Raw genomic sequence first — 19,412 nt, 5'->3', positions numbered from 1 at the left:
TAGGTGTGAAACCTGTTGAAGAATGTGGAAGGTCATTGACAACTTGCATGAAAGGAGTTACATATTCTACCTGTCGGGTGTGTTTGTGAGGGGTGTATGTCCTAATAAAAAGATTAATTCTTTAAAGACTCGTCCTTCTGCGTTTGCATCTTGATGAAAAAACTTACTGACACATTTTTTTATGCCCTGTGAGGTCATAAATTGTTTCCACATTTGCCCAGCGAAATATGAAGCATTATCAGTTAGTAAAACCTTTGGTTTACCTACTCTTTTCGAATAGTGTCCCTCAATTGTTTTGTGGCTGTTGCATTTTTAATGGTATACATTTTGATATGTTTTGAGAAAATATTGTATAGTGCTACTATGTATCTTACTCCTACATTACTTCTTGGATATGGACCACCTATGTCCAGAGATACTATATCTAGAGGGTTGTTTGTAAGTATTGGTCGTAGCTCAGTATATTCTGACACATTGGATTGTTTTTATTTTTGACATATTGCCCATTTTCTTAATACCTCTACAACTCGCCCTCTCAAATTTGGAAAATAACAAAGTGTTGCAATTGTTTCAGTACTTGCTTTCTCCATAAAATCCCCATACTTCATGCGAGTATGCCGCTTGGAGTGGCAGCGTGTTTAGAGGCACCATGTAAAGAACTGTGCGGCCACTCCCGCCAGAGGTTCAAGTCCTCCCTTGGGCAGGGGTGTGTGTGTTGTTCTTAGCATAAGTTAGGTTAAGTAGTGTGTAAGTCAAGGGACCAATGGCCTCAGCAGTTTGGGCCCTTAGAAATTCACACACATTAGAACATTTTTTCTTCATGTATGTGTCTTATAAATTCGTCAATATAATCTTCAGGAATACATGCACACACACACACACACCATTGATCAGATTTTCTATGTTTCCTATAAAATAAAGTGCCCTTGTACTCCTGATACAATTTACTTACCATTCCACCTTGCTTAAGGTTCTGCATGACTTTACTCCATCGGCGATCTTGGTGTTGTATAATTTTCATCTGCTTACTAAACTTATGGTAATCAGACTGTTGTGTTGTACCTTGCATTAATAAAGTTTTGATTTCTGCCTCTTGCTCTGTTAATTCACTAAATTCCTCCAAATCTTGTGGTAACCTAGACAGGGCATCTGCAATAACATTCTGACTCTCTTTAATACAAATGATCTTTAAACCGAATTCTTGTAAGTATAGACACTACCCAGCTAATACACGCTGCGAAAGTTTACATATTAAAAGAAATGACAGTGACTGATGGTCAGACTAAACTTTTGTATTCTTACCCTACAAAAAATATTCAAACTTTTTAAATGCCCATATTACACCTAAACTTCCAATTCTGACACAGAGTAAGATCGGAACTGATGACCTTGGGTACTTCTTTACTTTCTTCTTCTAGCATCTGGAACAAGCATGCCCCCAGACCCTGAGATGAGGCATACACTCCTGGAAATTGAAATAAGAACACCGTGAATTCATTGTCCCAGGAAGGGGAAACTTTATTGACACATTCCTGGGGTCAGATACATCACATGATCACACTGACAGAACCACAGGCACATAGACACAGGCAACAGAGCAAGCACAATGTCGGCACTAGTACAGTGTATATCCACCTTTAGCAGCAATGCAGGCTGCTATTCTCCCATGGAGACGATCGTAGAGATGCTGGATGTAGTCCTGTGGAACGGCTTGCCATGCCATTTCCACCTGGCGCCTCAGTTGGACCAGCGTTCGTGCTGGACGTGCAGACCGCGTGAGACGACGCTTCATCCAGTCCCAAACATGCTCAATGGGGGACAGATCCGGAGATCTTGCTGGCCAGGGTAGTTGACTTACACCTTCTAGAGCACGTTGGGTGGCACGGGATACATGCGGACGTGCATTGTCCTGTTGGAACAGCAAGTTCCCTTGCCGGTCTAGGAATGGTAGAACGATGGGTTCGATGACGGTTTGGATGTACCGTGCACTATTCAGTGTCCCCTCGACGATCACCAGTGGTGTACGGCCAGTGTAGGAGATCGCTCCCCACACCATGATGCCGGGTGTTGGCCCTGTGTGCCTCGGTCGTATGCAGTCCTGATTGTGGCGCTCACCTGCACGGCGCCAAACACGCATACGACCATCATTGGCACCAAGGCAGAAGCGACTCTCATCGCTGAAGACGACACGTCTCCATTCGTCCCTCCATTCACGCCTGTCGCGACACCACTGGAGGCGGGCTGCACGATGTTGGGGCGTAAGCGGAAGACGGCCTAACGGTGTGCGGGACCGTAGCCCAGCTTCATGGAGACGGTTGCGAATGGTCCTCGCCGATACCCCAGGAGCAACAGTGTCCCTAATTTGCTGGGAAGTGGTGGTGCAGTCCCCTACGGCACTGCGTAGGATCCTACGGTCTTGGCGTGCATCCGTGCGTCGCTGCGGTCCGGTCCCAGGTCGACGGCCACGTGCACCTTCCGCCGACCACTGGCGACGACATCGATGTACTGTGGAGACCTCACGCCCCACGTGTTGAGCAATTCGGCGGTACGTCCACCCGGCCTCCCGCATGCCCACTATACGCCCTCGCTCAAAGTCCGTCAACTGCACATACGGTTCACGTCCACGCTGTCGCGGCATGCTACCAGTGTTAAAGACTGCGATGGAGCTCCGTATGCCACGGCAAACTGGCTGACACTGACGGCGGCGGTGCACAAATGCTGCGCAGCTAGCGCCATTCGACGGCCAACACCGCGGTTCCTGGTGTGTCCGCTGTGCCGTGCGTGTGATCATTGCTTGTACAACCCTCTCGCAGTGTCCGGAGCAAGTATGGTGGGTCTGACACACCGGTGTCAATGTGTTCTTTTTTCCATTTCCAGGAGTGTATATGCATAGACAAAAATCCTTTGACATGTCAGGGTGGATAGGAATGTCTGCATTGACTAAAGCCTGCTTAGTGTTATTAAAGTCCTCCTGTCACTTATTACCCCATAACCAAGGATTATTTTTTTGTAATAATTTGAGTAATGCATCAGTGTTCATCAGCTGCTGTGGTAAGAATTTACAAAAAAAGGATGCTAGTCCTTAAATGATTTTAGTTGTTTTTTATTGCTTGGAGCTGGACAATTGCGTATGGCATCAAGTTTTGCAGATCAGGTTATATACCTTATTCTGACACAACATGTCCTAAAAATTTGACTTGCTCCCTACAAAAATTAGACTTTTTTAAATTGCAAACCGGTGAAGTACCTGTTCAATTAGCTTGATATCTCCTAACCAAGTGGGTGTGGCTATTAGCATGTCGTCTACATAAACAGTGACTTTGCTAAGCAAGTCTGGTCCTAAAACCTTGTCCAGTGCCGAAATAAACATACCTGCATTAATGCTCAGTCCAAAAGGTAGAACATGCAATTCATAACTTCTACCACAACAAACAAATGATGTGTATTTTCGACTTCCTTTGTGGAGATTTATTTGCCAGTAGGAAATCTTGAGATCGAGTATATGCAAATATTTTGTATTTTAAAACTTTGGAATCTGTTCATCCAAGTTGTCTGGTCTTATACATACTGGTACTAAAATATTATTGATATCTCTAGCATCGAGAACTAATCTTACAAACCTGTCTGGTTTACTTACTGGTAATATATCATACATATGGTGAAAATGAAGGTTTACAATTCGCCATTTAATCACATAATTGATCTCTTCCCTTAGTGCCTCTCGTTTTGTCTGTGAAATAGGATATGACATTACACAAAATGTTTCATGTGGATAGACTTCAAATTTATTTCCATAGTCCTTGATTACTTCTAGCTCCTTACTGGAAACATTTGCATACTTAAACAACAAGTAGAAAGTTCTTGTCTTTGCATATCATTTAGTATCTGTTATTCATGTAGTTTCTGCTCTACCAATTCGTAACTAACCGCAGCATTGCTTCTTGTTCAGTATCAAATTTGTTCATGAAATATACAGTTGGGAAGGAATATTGTACTATTATATTTGACTCTTGTTTATTTTTGTTACTTTCATCAGGTGTTTTGACTAAATCAATAGAAAAATCTGATGCTTTACATAAAAATTGCATTTACCATTACCTCTGCCAATCTGTGTTTTGTATGTTCTAAACGTGTCCATGCCAGTAAGACAATTAATTATAAGTTTGTCAATTACAAGAAAATTGTACTTCACTGTAAAATGTTCAGTCTGTAATTGAATAAGTGCCTGATGTTTGAGCAATTTAGTCTTACTGCCTGTGGCAGTTTACACCTTGCAATTTTCGAAAGGAAATGTTGGGAATTTGCCTCTCTTCTTCGATTCACAGAAAAATGCATTTGACATTAAGCTGGTAGTTGAACCTGTTTCTAAAAATAACTTTGTGTCAATATTAAATATTTTCATCATATTGATTGCTTGTATGTGTTCTTCCTGGATATTATTTGTTGTATCTAACTCATGCTGATACAGATCATCCTTGGTGTCACCTTGCTTTTCAAATCTTATGAAACATGTTTGTAGTTTTGCTTTACCCCCTCTGCATAGAAGGACAATAGTCTGTGGCTTAACTATGACTTAACTTAATTCATTACCTAGAGTAATTGGAGTAATTTCACTTAGTTGCACCAGGTGGGTACTTCGCCAATTTGTGTCCTTGGCTGCTGTGCTGTTATTGTGCTGCTCAAACGTCGGCTGCAGTACAGCGTAATGCATGGCATTGTTGCCGTGTGGTGGCCACTGCTGGGATGACTGTTTCTGTTCATGTTCGGCATATGGCCTTCTGATGGTGGATTGTAATTCGCTTGTTGGTTGTAATTACTCCTGTTGTTTTGAAGATTTCTTTTAAATCGATTATTTTTTCAGTTCCCTTTACCGTACTCGTTACCTCTGGATATGTAACTTTACTGTTGTGTGTACCATTCTTGCTGAGTATTAAGATCACGTTTTACTGACTGATTTACATAACTATGTTGTTGTTGTGCCTGATTTTCTATTGTTCTATTGGGTACAGATCTTTCCTCATAGATAAAGTTGATAGAATCAAGCACTCACAGAAAGTATTCAGTGTCATACTCTGGCATGTGACTAATTTTTCTCCAATGTGCGATGGTAAACGACTTTTCAAAATTTTTAACACATCTACCTGTGATATTGGGTTCGTCCAGTAATGTGTCTTGTTCAGGTATTTTTAAAAGTATCCACGCAGACTACTGTATTTCCCGTTGCATGGTGCTGGATTGAAATCATCGCATCTGAGTCTTTCTTGCATTGCACTGCCTCAGACCAGTTGTTGAGGAAATCTTGGTCAAATTGGATATAAGTGCTGCAACGTTTGGCCACTTCAGTTGTCCATAATAGAACGTCATCTTGCATATATCCCACGACAAATCTGATTTTCTGTGCTTCTGTGCAGTTGCGTGGAAATACATAACGAAAAGCACTGATAAATATTACTGTCGATGTATCAGCAAACCTTTGTCTCCAAAAATAGTTCATAGACACGTGGCATTTTCAGTCGTATTTTTGTTGTTTTGTAGTTACCTGTAATTCCAGTTGCAAATCGCTCAGATATTTGAGTTGTGGGTATGTTTACATTTTGCACTCTACAACTGTCACTGGTACCTGCTGTGGGACTCGTGACAATTTGTGCATAAATACCATCAGGTTATGGTTTGTTCACTGTGGCCTGAACATTATTTATGTGCATATTTCGAGATCCGGTAATATTTTCTTCTAAAAGATTGTGGATCCTATTTTCTGTGGCTTGTAGGTTAATGATTACCTTGTTCACTATTTCACTTTCGTTTTTTCTTTTTTCTGAATAGCCTTTTTTACTACATCTGTGTATAACTTACAATCTGTTACTAACTCTTCTGTAATGGTATTACCTTATCTAACGTAACTGTTTCAGCTTGACTAGTGATGTCACTTCGATTTTCATTGATCTTCTTTCTTTCCTTCTTAGCACATGACGAGTCAACTTCTAATGTTGCTACCCTTAAAGTAAGCTCCTGTACAGCCAGAGGTACACCTTCATAATCTTTATTTAGTTTGTTAATGACAGTGGTTACGTTCTTTACTGTCGAAACCAATTGTTTTGTGAGGCTTTAATATTTGTGTTTGCATCTGTGATGTCCTTTATCTGTTGCTCTACTAGATCATGACGGTCATTAAAAGAATCTACCGTCTGTTTTAATTCCGTAATGTTACTGTTAACTTCAGGAAGTACTTCATTCTTTGTTTTTTTTCATATCATTGAATTTTTTTGTTGATTTTAGTGACAACATTTTTGGCTATGTCATTGAATTTCTGTGAGACAGTGTCTTGCAAATCCTTGAATGCTTGCTTTTGTTCTTGTTTCGTTATATTTAGATCTTGTGTGACGGTGTTCAGATTGTGTCAAATTATCAATTTTGGTATTCATATCTTGTTTCATATCACTGAAATTGATTCAAAATGGCTCTGAGCACTATGGACGTAACATCTGAGACTGAAATTTGTGTTCATTCTCTGTTTGATATCACTGAGATTGGTGTTCACATTATCAAATTTCATGTTTATGTTAGGTAATAACTGCCATAGCAGTGCTTCAGTTGTACTACTGTGGTTGTTATCAACTGTACTTTCCAAGTTAATTCTTGTGTTGTGAACGTGTGGTGTTCGTAATGTGTTGTCAAGATTCATATTTGTATCGCTCTCTGGCGTTTCATTCATGAGCGGTATATTACTCTGGGAGATGCATGACATTGTCTTGTCAATTGTAAACATTGTGTCTTCAAGGTTATTCTGCTATGGAGCATGGCTATCATTTGTCGCACCTGCGACACTCATCTCTGACCGAAATTTTCTGCTGTAGGTTTGCATGACACCTGAACTTCAATTCTTCAATCGTGCAATTCTATGCCATCTTGGCTGATTGTGTTTTCGCTATTGCTATTGACAATGGACATATATTTTTCTACCATGTTGTAAGAATATGGAAAAATAAAAATTTCGCAAAAAACGTTAACATTTCATATGCTATTTTCACACTTGATAATTGTAATTTACGTGATGTCAGAGGCTGTTTTACGTCTATTATGACACGCAAACTATTGTGTCACAGTTCTTTATGTTTTACTGACAATGCGTATCACTCAGAAAAGTTCTTGTAAATTTTCCATCATAAAATTCAAGGAAGGGGATGATGAGGAAAAGGTTTCTACCTACATCAAAAGAGGCACTACCAAGAGTAACCTTGAAAGCAACTTACATCACCATCCTATCTTTGATGCACCAAACAGAACTGCTTACTATGGAAAATTTGAAGTAATCTGTGTCCATTCTTATTCCTTGCCAAATTTTTCTCCTCAGTTTTTGTCTTATTGCTATACATGCTCCCCATTGTGATTCATGCAAACAGAAAATACAGATAATTAGTTTTTATGAATAATAACAATGTCATAAAAATTTCTTAATATATCAATAGTTAACAAACTCTACTTACAACAGGTGCCCTGAAGCCATAGCACTCACATCGCCAGTTGTGTTATATTAATAAAAAATATATGTACATATATTAAAGGAAAAAATTTAAAGGATATACAATTGCATTATTAGAAATGGACTGCTTGTGCGAATTTAGGCTATTTGGACATCTTCTCTTACATTTCAATTGTAGATACAGGCAGATGACTTCAAGAACACCAGTGCGTGTCAAAAAATGAAGAAAATCCTCCTTACTGGGTTACAGTATGATGAACAGATTATAGCAGTACCTATTAACAACATGTGACCACATTTGTATAACTATTGTAGCATTTTTAACATTTGCAATAAAGATTGTACTATCCACTAAGGCTACAAAGCATACTTGGTGGCAAGAAGTAACATCATTTGAAGGGGAATGACATACTCAGACTGTGACATGATGTAATGCAGTTGAATACCATTCTGTAAAAAGGTACTAACATGGAGTTCTCCTTTGGTAGGTAGGATGCACAATGCAATCTTGGATGGAGAATAATTGACCGATGTAGAAGTGTGCTGAGACCTCACCGTTCGTTTTGTATATTAATGACCTTTCAGGCAGTATTAATAGTCAACTCAGACTTTTTGTAGATGATGCAGATATCTATGATGCAAGTATTATCTGAAAGAAGCTGCATAAATATCCAACCAGATCTTGATAAGATTTCAAAGTGGTGCAAAGGCTGACAACTTGCTTTAAATGCTCAGAAATGTAAAATCGTGCACTTCACAATACGAAAAAACGTAATATCATATAACTATAATATCAATGAGTCACTGTTGGAATCGGCCAGCTCATACAAACACCTGGGTTTAATGCTTTGGCGGGATGTGAAATGAAATGATCAGGAAGGCTCCGTTGTGGGTAAAGCAGTTGGCAGATTTCTTTTTATTGGCAGAATACTGTGGACGTGTAATTAGTCTACAGAGGAGATTGCTTACAAATCACTTGTGCGACCAATTCTAGAATATTGCTCAAGTGTGTGAGATGCTTATCAAATAGGACTAACAGGGGATATTGAATGTATACAGGGAAGGGGAACACAAATGGTCACAGGTTTGTTTGATCTGTGGAAGAGCATCAGAGAGATATTGAAGGAACTGAACTCAAAGACTCTTCAAGATAGATGTAAACTATCGCAAGAAAGTCTATTAACAAAGTTTCAAGAACCGACTTTAAATGATGACTCTAGGAATACACAAAAAAAACCGTACATATCGCCCATCTAGGGCGAAGAGTAGAATAAATACTGCATATGCAGAGGCATCCAAAGAATCACTCTTCCCACATTCTATACTTGAATGAAACGGGAAGAAACAGTAATAGCTGGTACTATACACAGCACAGATGGAGATGTAGTTGTAGATTAAATTTGAGAAAGCTCGAAAAATGAATGTGATAAAAATGAAGTAGCATACAAGAATTAACTTAATACATGCAATTAAATCGAGCAATTCACACACAGATTCACAAACAGTAACAAGTAAACTGAGTCCACAGAATGCAGTGCGACCAAACGAGCTTGTTTTAAATGGCACAAATACATATCCAACAGAAATCTATCAGAATACATTAGAAAGCAATTCAAGGAGCTGTGCGATTAACAAGTAATATCAGGAACACAATGAGGCAAAATTAGCTTCTGCATCATGTGATGTCATGTGATTTTTAAATTCTTACATGTATTAATGAGCCATTATTTCCACTTGTAATGGCCACACAGTCGAAACTGCTGTGTTAGTTTTTATAAATATATGATTTTGCAGCCAAACGTGGTTATGATGTTATTTCCAAATTTTATATGACTGTGAACTGTGGTTTTTGATTAAGATTTCTTGAACATATTACTTTCCAAGGCCACAAAATCATGCAGTTTCCAGGTGTGCTCCTTATTTATTTATTTATTTATTTATTGTTCCATGGGACCAAATTAAGGAGAAGTCTCCATGGTCATGGAACGAGTCAATACATGAAATTATAACACGATATTAGAAACAGATAAAATGAAATATAAAAAAAACATATTTAGGTGACAAGTCGTAAGTTTAAATAAAGAAAATCAACAATGTAACACTGGAATTTGCTTAATTTTTTAGCTCTTCCAGGAGCTCCTCGACAGAATAGAAGGAGTGAGCCATAAGGAATCTCTTCAGTTTAGACTTAAAAGAGTTTGGCCTACTTACCACCGGACTATGAGGCCTGTCCATGACGAATAAGTAAAAACTATTGTCATCCAAATAGCATGTTTCTAAATAAAAATACAGACTTTCGCAATGTGTTTCTCACATTCAAAGTTCACTAACAGGTCCTCTAATGTGTTGGTGTTGTTCTCTGTTTTCATGTCGTAACCCGAGCCTGGCTCTTTGATAATTTGGTATCTGTTTATAAAATAGATACAGAGGCCCTGACATCAGAACTATGAAGCCTAGAAATTCAATGGATGGAGTTCTGATTCGATCAAAATACCGCTGTTCTCTATATATGTAAATATCTGGTAATTTCTAGCATTAACAACATGTTATGGGCCTGGGTGCCAGCTGCCAGGTTTACAGTACAACTGAAATAATTAATTATTTCAATACATAATTCATAGTCATGGCCCAGGAGATAGAGAAATACAGGATACCACTGTTTGATGGCACAAATTTTAGCAACTGGAAATTTAAGATTGAAACACCTAGAATTATTGAGTTCTGTGGAAAACTCCTACATGGAAATGGTAGAGTCTACCCAGGATGACACAGTTGAACAATATGAAAGAGAAGGAAGCTCTTCTTGGAGAACTTAGCAAAAATTATAAGAAGTGTAAGTCATAAATAATCCAAAAAATTACATAGCTAGTTGAAGTATATCAAGAACAAGAAAACTGCGTATGATTTGTGGAATTCATTAACACAAACCTTTGAGCAGAAAGGTATGGGTAATTAACTTTTATTAAGAAAGGCTCTGTTGACCATGAAGATTAATGCAAATAATGATATTCTTGAAAATCATTTTTTGAAATTTTGATAAGTTAATATGTGATTTGGAACATCAGATACTATTATTGATGAAACTGATACAGTGTGAAATTTGTTACTAACAATGCCGCCAGAATTGTTGTTGTTACTGCTCTGGAAACTTTGCCAAGTGAGCAATTGAAACTGAGTTTTGTAAAGTGTAGACTGTTAGACGAAGAAGCAAAAGTAATAATTCTAAAGACAAACAAAAGGTCATACAATGAACTGTCTTCACTGTCAGCGTGTGTCTCACAGCAAATCACAACACCAGAGATTTTCATTCTGGAAACATCCCCCAGGCTGTGGCTAAGCCATGTCTCCGCAGTATCCTTTCTTTCAGGAGTGCTAGTTCTGCAAGGTTCGCAGGAGAGCTTCTGTAAAGTTTGGAAGGTAGGAGACGAGGTACTGGCAGAAGTAAAGCTGTGAGTACCGGGCGTGAGTCGTGCTTCGGTAGCTCAGTTGGTAGAGCACTTGCCCGCGAAAGGCAAAGGTCCCGAGTTCGAGTCTCGGTCGGGCACACAGGTTTAATCTGCCAGGAAGTTTCATATCAGTGCACACTCCGCTGCAGAGTGAAAATCTCATTCTGGAAACATCCCCCAGGCTGTGGCTAAGCCATGTCTCTGCAATATCCTTTCTTTCAGGAGTGCTAGTTCTGCATGGTTCGCAGGAGAGCTTCTGTAAAGTTTGGAAGGTAGGAGACGAGGTACTGGCAGAAGTAAAGCTGTGAGTACCGGCCGTGAGTCGTGCTTCGGTAGCTCAGTTGGTAGAGCACTTGCCCGCGAAAGGCAAAGGTCCCGAGTTCGAGTCTCGGTCGGGCACACAGTTTTAATCTGCCAGGAAGTTTCATATCAGCGCACACTCCGCTGCAGAGTGAAAATCTCATTCAAGAAATACGCTGTTGGAAGTTGAAGAGTCACAGTAACGGTCCTATTACACTTACTTAGGGTATTCCGGAAATTATATTTACATCTGTCGATTTCTTTCTTTTAAGAACGACGTATTGAGTTTTATCTCCAAGGTACTCCTGAATCCAGTCGCAGATGTGGTCCAATACCTGGTAAGCTCGTATATTTTTTCCCTAAACGGCAGTCCTGGGCGGTGTCAAAAGTCTTTCTGAAGTCAAGGAATACGGCATCAACCTTTGCACCATCATGGATATCATAGAAGAACAGAGCGAGCTGAGTTTCGAAAGATCTCTGCTGAATCTGTGTCGATTTTTATGGAGGATATTTTCATTCTCCAAAATCGTCATAATTCTTGAATGTAAAACGTGTTCTATAATACTACGGCAGACTGACTTCAGCGACCTAGGCCTATAAATATGTGAATCTGTCCTATAAAGAGAATGACCAGCGTTTTTTTCCATCGCTAGGCACGTTTCGTTCCTCCAGCAATCTGCGATAAACTACTGCTAGAAAGGCAGTGAATTCTTTCACGTAATTTTGGTAGAAATGTAGGTTTCCATGGCCGTCTTCCTCTGGGTTTAGGGCCATAAAATACTGAAGTTTGGGCGACTATTGCAAGACACCTTCCTCAGGGTGTATTGCTAAGTGAACGCTGAAACGTCGGAATGTTATAGCTGACAATGCGATCCCAAACCCAAAAGAATTTTATTGACAAGGGTGTTACTTCTTCTTTTATTTCTCAAGAACGTTTATTCACTTCACCTTTTCTTAGCCAATGAATATTGTTGTACTGCAGTATGTCACAATGCGCCAAAACGCACTCAAAAAAAAAACTCTTTGATCTGTCTGTGCTCAAGAACAGAACGAGACTTCATAAAATCAGTCAAGTTGATCAACCTGCCCATTACTTCTTTCAGAGTCACACTAAGTGCTACTGGTGAATTGTGCACTGATAAGATAGCAGCCCAGCATTCTTACCATTGATTCTCTTTAGTAGTCGTTTTGCTTAATCGCTAGGGCCATGTCAGTTGAAAGAGACATCTTTTCATCATAACTAATGTTTGATTTGTGTCACGAAGTCTTGAATAAATCTCCGCGAATCTTGTCTTAAAGTGACAATTCTGTTAGAAGTTCTCCCCTAAATTCTTTATTTCCAATATTAAAAAATCGCACAAAAATCTACATTTGTTCTTCATCAACAATATTGCACGATTTATCTAGTGCTATGGCATAGCAAGGTCGTTCTGCAGAATTTCGAACAAACTACTTTTACTGTCAGCAGCCAAAATTTTGCTTCTTCTTGTATTACTTCTTGCTGACAATTGAACATCTTAAATTCGGGAAACGAATTCCTTTTTCTCTTCAAAAAATGCCATGGCACTTCCAACATACATCTTTTTACTATCTCATAGTCTGAAAATGGCTGCTGGTATTTATCAGGCGTCCAAACACACGAAATGCAAGCACCTTCTATTTCTAAAAGAATCTGGAATTATATAAATGAGAACAGAAACAAGTCACATGTCTTAAAACACACAAATATAATATTGAAAACGGAGGGGAAAGAAGTGACAGATTCACAGCAACTGTGTAACCTCTTTAATCAGCACTATATAGCTGTAGTGGAGAAACCTCTAAAAGAAACCACATTAGTATCAAAGAACATGGAAATTATCAGAAGGCTCACTGACAGTTATACTTACTCCCTACAGATGGATTGGAAGTTTCAAAAAATTTGGAGAACTAAAAAATAAAAATACAGAAACCTGCATGGCATGTAAGCAAAAATGGTCAAACACTGCGCTTGATATCCTGCAAAGCCTCTGACATTACCGATAAATGTAGTAATGAAGGAAAGCATATTACCATAATGTCTAAGAAGGAGCAAGGTAGGCCCACTATTTAAAAGAGACAAGAAAGGAGATCCAGGTTACTATAGACCCATAACAATCATAATTGTTCTGTCAAAAACAGTAGAAGTAGTGACGGAAGACAGAATTATAAACTTCATTGAGAATTAAAACATCTTAAATGAAGCACAATATGGATTTAAAAAGGGGAAATCCGATAAGATCGCAGTGCCAAGCCTCATAACACTCATCACTAAGGCACTGGATCATCAGAGGAAAGTATCTAGTGTATACTAAGACTTTTCGAAAGCTTTTGATCATACCTGACATAAAGTTCTTATAGAAAAACTGGACTGTTATGCCATAAGATGAAACGCTGCAGATATTATATAAACCTTTGTTGAAAGCAGACAACAGTGCATCGAAATAAAACATGTATCTGGAAATACACAGAAAACAGTCTCTGTTTTTCCAGAGGTAAAATATGGAGTAGCTAATGGTTCAGTACTAGGACCAGTACCCTTTAACTTGTGTGTAAACGATATTCCCACTGTTGTAAATGAAAACATGATTATGTATGCTGATGAAACAACTTTACTAGCTTGTAGTGACTCAGTGGAGGATTTGGAAAGGACAGCCAGTGAGAATCTGGAAAAGGTAGAACGGTATTTTAGATTAACTAATTTGTTGATCAACAGGAAGAAAAATATGTGTACAAAATTTGAAAGAAACAGAGCCAACAGTTCAGAGGAATTCATTCTGAGCATTGAGAATGCGGACTTAAAAGAAATAAATTGTTTAAAGTTTCTGGGAATAGAGGTGGACAAATTTCTGACATGGGATAACCACATCGATAAGATATGTTCAAAAATAAATACAAATGTTTTCTTAATGAAAAGACTGTGCTGTATGGTGGACACAGAAACCTTGCTAAAAATGGACTATAGACTTATCTTCCCACACGTACTGTTCTGTATGCCCGTATGAGGAGGAGCAGCAGATGCACACATTGAGAATCTCAAAGCTTCAAAAGAAAGACATCAGATGCATAGCTAAACTAACACGATGTGAATCCCGCAAAAAATAAAATAAAATAAATCAAAATATTGACTTTGCTTAGTTTGTACATATATGAGACAATACTTCTTTTAATGGTAGGCTAAATTATTCAGCATTTTCAAACAGAGATTTACGTGACCACAACACAAAAGTCAGAGAAAACTGCCATTCCTTCTGTAAAAGATTGAAAATGGCAAATAGGGACTCTGAAAATGAGGGAAACTTACTTTATAACAGACTGACACTTAGCATATGGAGGATAAAGGAAGTGAGCACCTTCAAAAAAAATTAAGGAACATCTTATATCTGGATGTTGGAAAAAGATGAAAAAACACTTGCAGGCAAAACCGTGTAATGTAAAGTTAGAAATGGAGTAAAACACTACCTCTTTCGTGTGGAAACAAATTTTCTGAAAGAAGGAAAATGTAAACGAAGCGTAGTGCTGAAAATACAGAAGAGAACATACTGACTACGTGCAATGGTGTATCTATGATTTATATAAGTTTTCACTATGTGTATATGTGTAAATATTTTCTGCAGTACGGTCATCATACATGATCTAAAAAATTAGTTTTCATTTTGATTAAATGTATTAGTATTTTCAGCAGCACGGCGATATATATATCTTTGTAAACTTTTCTTAGGTATGGAGAAGATTGTTGCGTAAGTTAATGTAGCCTTTTAGCATATATCATCAATGCGTATTAATATTGATTATCGATAAATATTATTACAAAAGATTGTATATATGTATCAATGACAAATACCCATGCAAATACCAAAACAATTTATTTCAGCCTGTACAGAACTGTAAACATGACATGTGCAATATCGTTGTAAAATATGATCTGTGGACAAAAAAATATACTAAACTAAACTACATTTTAATTTAATTACGGTAGTCAACACTCTTGTTATCTTGTATTTTAATTTGTATGGATCTTGTATTTGTATGGATATGGCAGTCATTGTCGATTCTAATTCATCACATGGTAGTTGTATTTTAATAAAATATGTGGTAGATAAATAACTGCATGCATTTTGAAACCTATAGACGTAGTAAAATATAAGTACCATCTAGGTTATTTCAATGCAAAGTAACTTATTTTAGAACGCCTTTTCAATGGGTGTTGGTAACACTGGCTATGGTAGTATCCAGTGATGATAGTAGCGCGATGTCTAATTTGTCAGTGGGATTTGATAATCCGTAGTGTTTATATTGACATTGTTTGTTGTGATAGGTGGTGGGTAGAATGTAAGTAATGCGTTTAGATATCTAAGATATGAACAAGGCTTATGATTCCGCAATTAGTAGCAAGTAGTGTTGTTGATATTATTCATTGGCGAATAATTATAAGGGCGCCTGGTAAGATTTGTTGAGTTTAATGTTTTTGTGGATTTATTGAGTGTAATATTTTTGTGGCTGGACATACACTAGTAATTATTTTCGATATCAATGTTATGGTAAATGTGTCTCCGAATGACAATTACAGGAGTTGACTGACCTGAATTTTTCACTTTACGGTGCCTTACGTTACTGTTTCCCCCGATACTGGCGTATGTTTATATTTCTCAATTGAATTTGTTTAATTAAACTTTCCGAAGATTAGCCGTGTCATTACCTATTGTTTTTGCTGTTGCCTTTCGTCACATTGCACTTGTCACTTAGCCTACTGTACGTCATCCAGAGTGCTCGCTTTACACATCATTTCATCCCCATAGGCATGCAAGTCGCCGAAGTGGCGTCAACTCGTAAGACTTGCACCAGGCGAAAGGTCTACTCGACGGGAGACCCTAGCCTCATGGCATTTACATTTACTCTTTTAATTAATCAAAGTATTAGAATATTCCAGTATATTCGTAATAGCTGCTTATTTTGTATGCAAAAGACCGCAATTGTGTTTTAATAGTTTGCTGAAATTTTACTTTTTTTACATTATGTAAATTAATGTTGTATGGGTACCCTTGAAAGGAGTATCTAGGATGTGTGGATAAGCAGTATCACGAAGTAGCACTATGTGTGGTGATACTCAGAGACTATTAGACTTAGACATACCTGTATGTCTCTTAGTATTATATTTTTATCATCTTATTTACTGTTTTTACGTGAAGTGTTAATTGCAGTATTTCAGTCATAGAACAGAGAGAGATTGATAGCTCTATGAAACCCTATTAGGCATCCTTTTTTAGATTATATGTTCCGTTAAGGCTAAGGCATTTTTTTATATTGATTAGTGGATAGAAATATGTTGAGAGAAGTCTTTGAACCAAGAAACAAGACTGTATTCACATTTGTTTATGTCTCAACAGGATTCATAACTGCAACTGAAGATAGGCATTCAAACTGGGTGTTGCTGTCTGCTGTGAACATGGTGGTTTTCTTTTTATATGTAAAATAGGACCCCGTTCAACAGCAGTTTTGAAGCAGGATTTATTGAAGACATATTACATGATGCAGTGTTACGTGGCTTTATGCTTAGTTACAGACTTACTATTTTAGCAGTTGATTTGTTTTCACTACCTAACACCCGCTGTTTACACCCTTCTTCGTTGCTGAGCGATGTATCACTTTTCGTTCTGACGCCGCAACTCTTCCTTTCCTATATCTTTACTACTTTTTATCTGTATAAATGATGAACTATTGGTTTTGCCGTTTAACAACTTTTTCATAACTGTGGAAGTATTACAGGCATTGTGGCCCACCATGTGTCACCTGCCTATACGTTTTACATGAACCTTTCAAGACTCTATCGATTTGTTTACAAAGAGAAAGCAGAATATCTCTTCCTTTGACGTTGTCCAACAACGACCTAGGAAGCTTGACGCCCTTGCGGCCCAGGCTCTTCCATGGCTCGCGGTAGTTTGCAGCATTCGTTTTATTCCTTGCCCACTTGCTGCTACGTTGAACTTTGAAGCTAAATGCTTTTATACCTGAATCAGAGTAACAAAGTGCCTGACAGTTGAGCGTGGAAGGCGGAGGTGTTGTTGATTCGCAATTTTTTCGTAGTTGGTGTCATATACTCCATAAAAAGGAACTTTTCACACAGAGAAACAAATCATAACAGTTTCGTTACAGACCATGACTTTTGTTCACAGCTGATTAAGAGACCTGCAGCTGAGGTTGCAGAGTGATATATTAGGCAGAACAGAGGGAGTGACCAAACTCATACTCTGGTTGTTGCTGTGGTAGATACCCTGTAAACAACTAGCTCCATCACTTTATTCTGAACCAGGTATAATGTCATATTCACATCCATTTCTTGTTAAGCTAATAGGAAATCCAGTCAGTTAATGTTCTTTCATGCTGATATTATTTTGATATACAATCTACTTTACTTGCTGCTCACTGCCATCCAGAGGTGTCCGTACAGTGCTGGGTAAAAGTTAGGGAGTAATGGACTCCCTTTGCATATTTCGTGGTTTATGTATGATATGTATATAATATGCACGAAAGACTTGTCCATTGTCCAATATAGGCTTTTCTGAATTTATCGTTAGTTTTTATGATAAGTGCATTCAGTATGGCACAGATGTAAACGTTAAGGTATGCTGTTACCGTGATCTTTATTTGCCATACTCATTTAGTGGCTTCGCCAACACTCAATCAAATTATCATCTTACAGCATAATCTAGACATTGGACTATGCTGTACATCAGTGTATCGCCATAAGCAAGATTTCAGCTGGAGGGGGTGGGGCATTCCAGTATCACACACTGGCCCAATATTGTTTCTGCCAAGTTGTGACTTCATAACCTTGGAGCAGCAGATTATAATTTTTTAGCTGCTTTTTTATGCAGAGTCCTATTCACTTAACCAATGAAAGTAATGATTTGCAAGTCAAAGTCGTGTTTCTTTGTAAGGACTTTTAATGAATTATGTGGCACCAGTCTGACACTTATCATGTGGAGGTTGTCTTTTAATCAGTTGTCCGTTCATGTATCTTGTTGTGTAGATCTGTTCAGGGTATGAGCTAAGGAATTGTTAGAAACTAAATCAATATATGCTGTTAACAATTAAATATCATAAAACTGCTATAGCCTATATGTGAATGCAGGCGTTCTCAGCATATTACACTGACAAAATTATTCTTAGGATAGCAGCTAGGCACTATTTCTCTTCGGAATGAGGTTCTGTCAAGTCACAAGTCAATGATACTTAGCTAGTTTCCCAAAAAAAATTCATCAGTGCTGTAGTCTGTTTGGCTGGGAAAGGGGGAAAAAGTAAGCAGGAAAACCAGTACTTTGAAGAAAAATCTGCTGTTGTCTTGATTATACTGAATAGTTGTTCATCTACTGTTGTTTTCTTAATATTTGCATGGCTTTTTGTTTGTTGTCAAAGGATTACTATTTTCTACATGGTCTTTGTGCTGCATGCAATAATACTTGTCGACACTATGGTGGGTTCTTAGATTTACTTCTGGAGGAGCCCAACACTTTGTTATAACTTGATCACAAGATGAAATACTTTGGAGCAGCCCATGTCCACAGCAATGTCATGTATTCATTACTGTCAGTGAACACATAACTTGACACTGTAAAAGATAATTACCTCTTCTCTCAAAGTAGAATTGACTGTAAATTTTACTGTATAGCTCTGTCTAATACAGCTCTCACAAGATAATGCTCTCGTCTTAACGACAATTCCAGACTGGGCTGAATGGCACACCATTCTGACATAAGTAAGCATGCCGCAGCTGTGGCGTATGGAACTCTTGAGGGCACGTCTATGTAGGCACCTCTCATTTGTCATTGCATCTGGCAGTGACTGTGCTTGCTTGTGGTTCCGTCTTGAGGTACCATACCTACCTGGGCGCCTTGTTCTTTGGATGACACCACTTGTGGGAATGGGTACCTGTGTACAATGACAATTGTCACTTGTCATACTGCATCAGGCTGTTTAAACCATAAATTGGGGAGACTGTGGCATAAATTACAAGGGGAGAGGACTGGTAAAGGAACTGTATGCAAGGCAAAAAGTCGTCGTAAGTATTGCTGGGGGAAGACATATGAGATAAGTGTTGGAAGAGGGGTTTTTATCACCAAAACTTTTCGGTATTTCTTCTGAGGGAGATGTAGTAGTAGGAGTTAAAT

The 19,412-nt window shown here is 38.3% G+C and overlaps 1 protein-coding gene across 6 annotated transcripts in view; it reads left to right on the top strand.

Annotated features, from left to right (window-relative positions):
- The first annotated feature begins 15,454 nt into the window (after positions 1 to 15,454).
- LOC124612748 (serine/arginine-rich splicing factor 4-like) overlaps positions 15,455 to 19,412 on the top strand; it is a 52,054-nt gene continuing 48,096 nt past the window's right edge. For 4 of the 6 annotated variants that reach the window (XR_006979568.1, XM_047141138.1, XM_047141135.1 and 1 more), the window contains exon 1: positions 15,455 to 15,576. The gene's annotated coding sequence lies outside the window, so the exon portion shown is untranslated. Of the gene's footprint in view, positions 15,688 to 17,440; positions 17,555 to 19,412 lie in introns of those variants that run through there. The other 2 variants (XM_047141136.1, XM_047141137.1) reach the window with 2 other exon arrangements.

The sequence above is a fragment of the Schistocerca americana genome, chromosome 4 (genome assembly GCF_021461395.2).
Source record: "Schistocerca americana isolate TAMUIC-IGC-003095 chromosome 4, iqSchAmer2.1, whole genome shotgun sequence".
NCBI lineage: Eukaryota > Metazoa > Arthropoda > Insecta > Orthoptera > Acrididae > Schistocerca > Schistocerca americana.
This window is presented reverse-complemented; position numbering and strand designations above follow the sequence as displayed.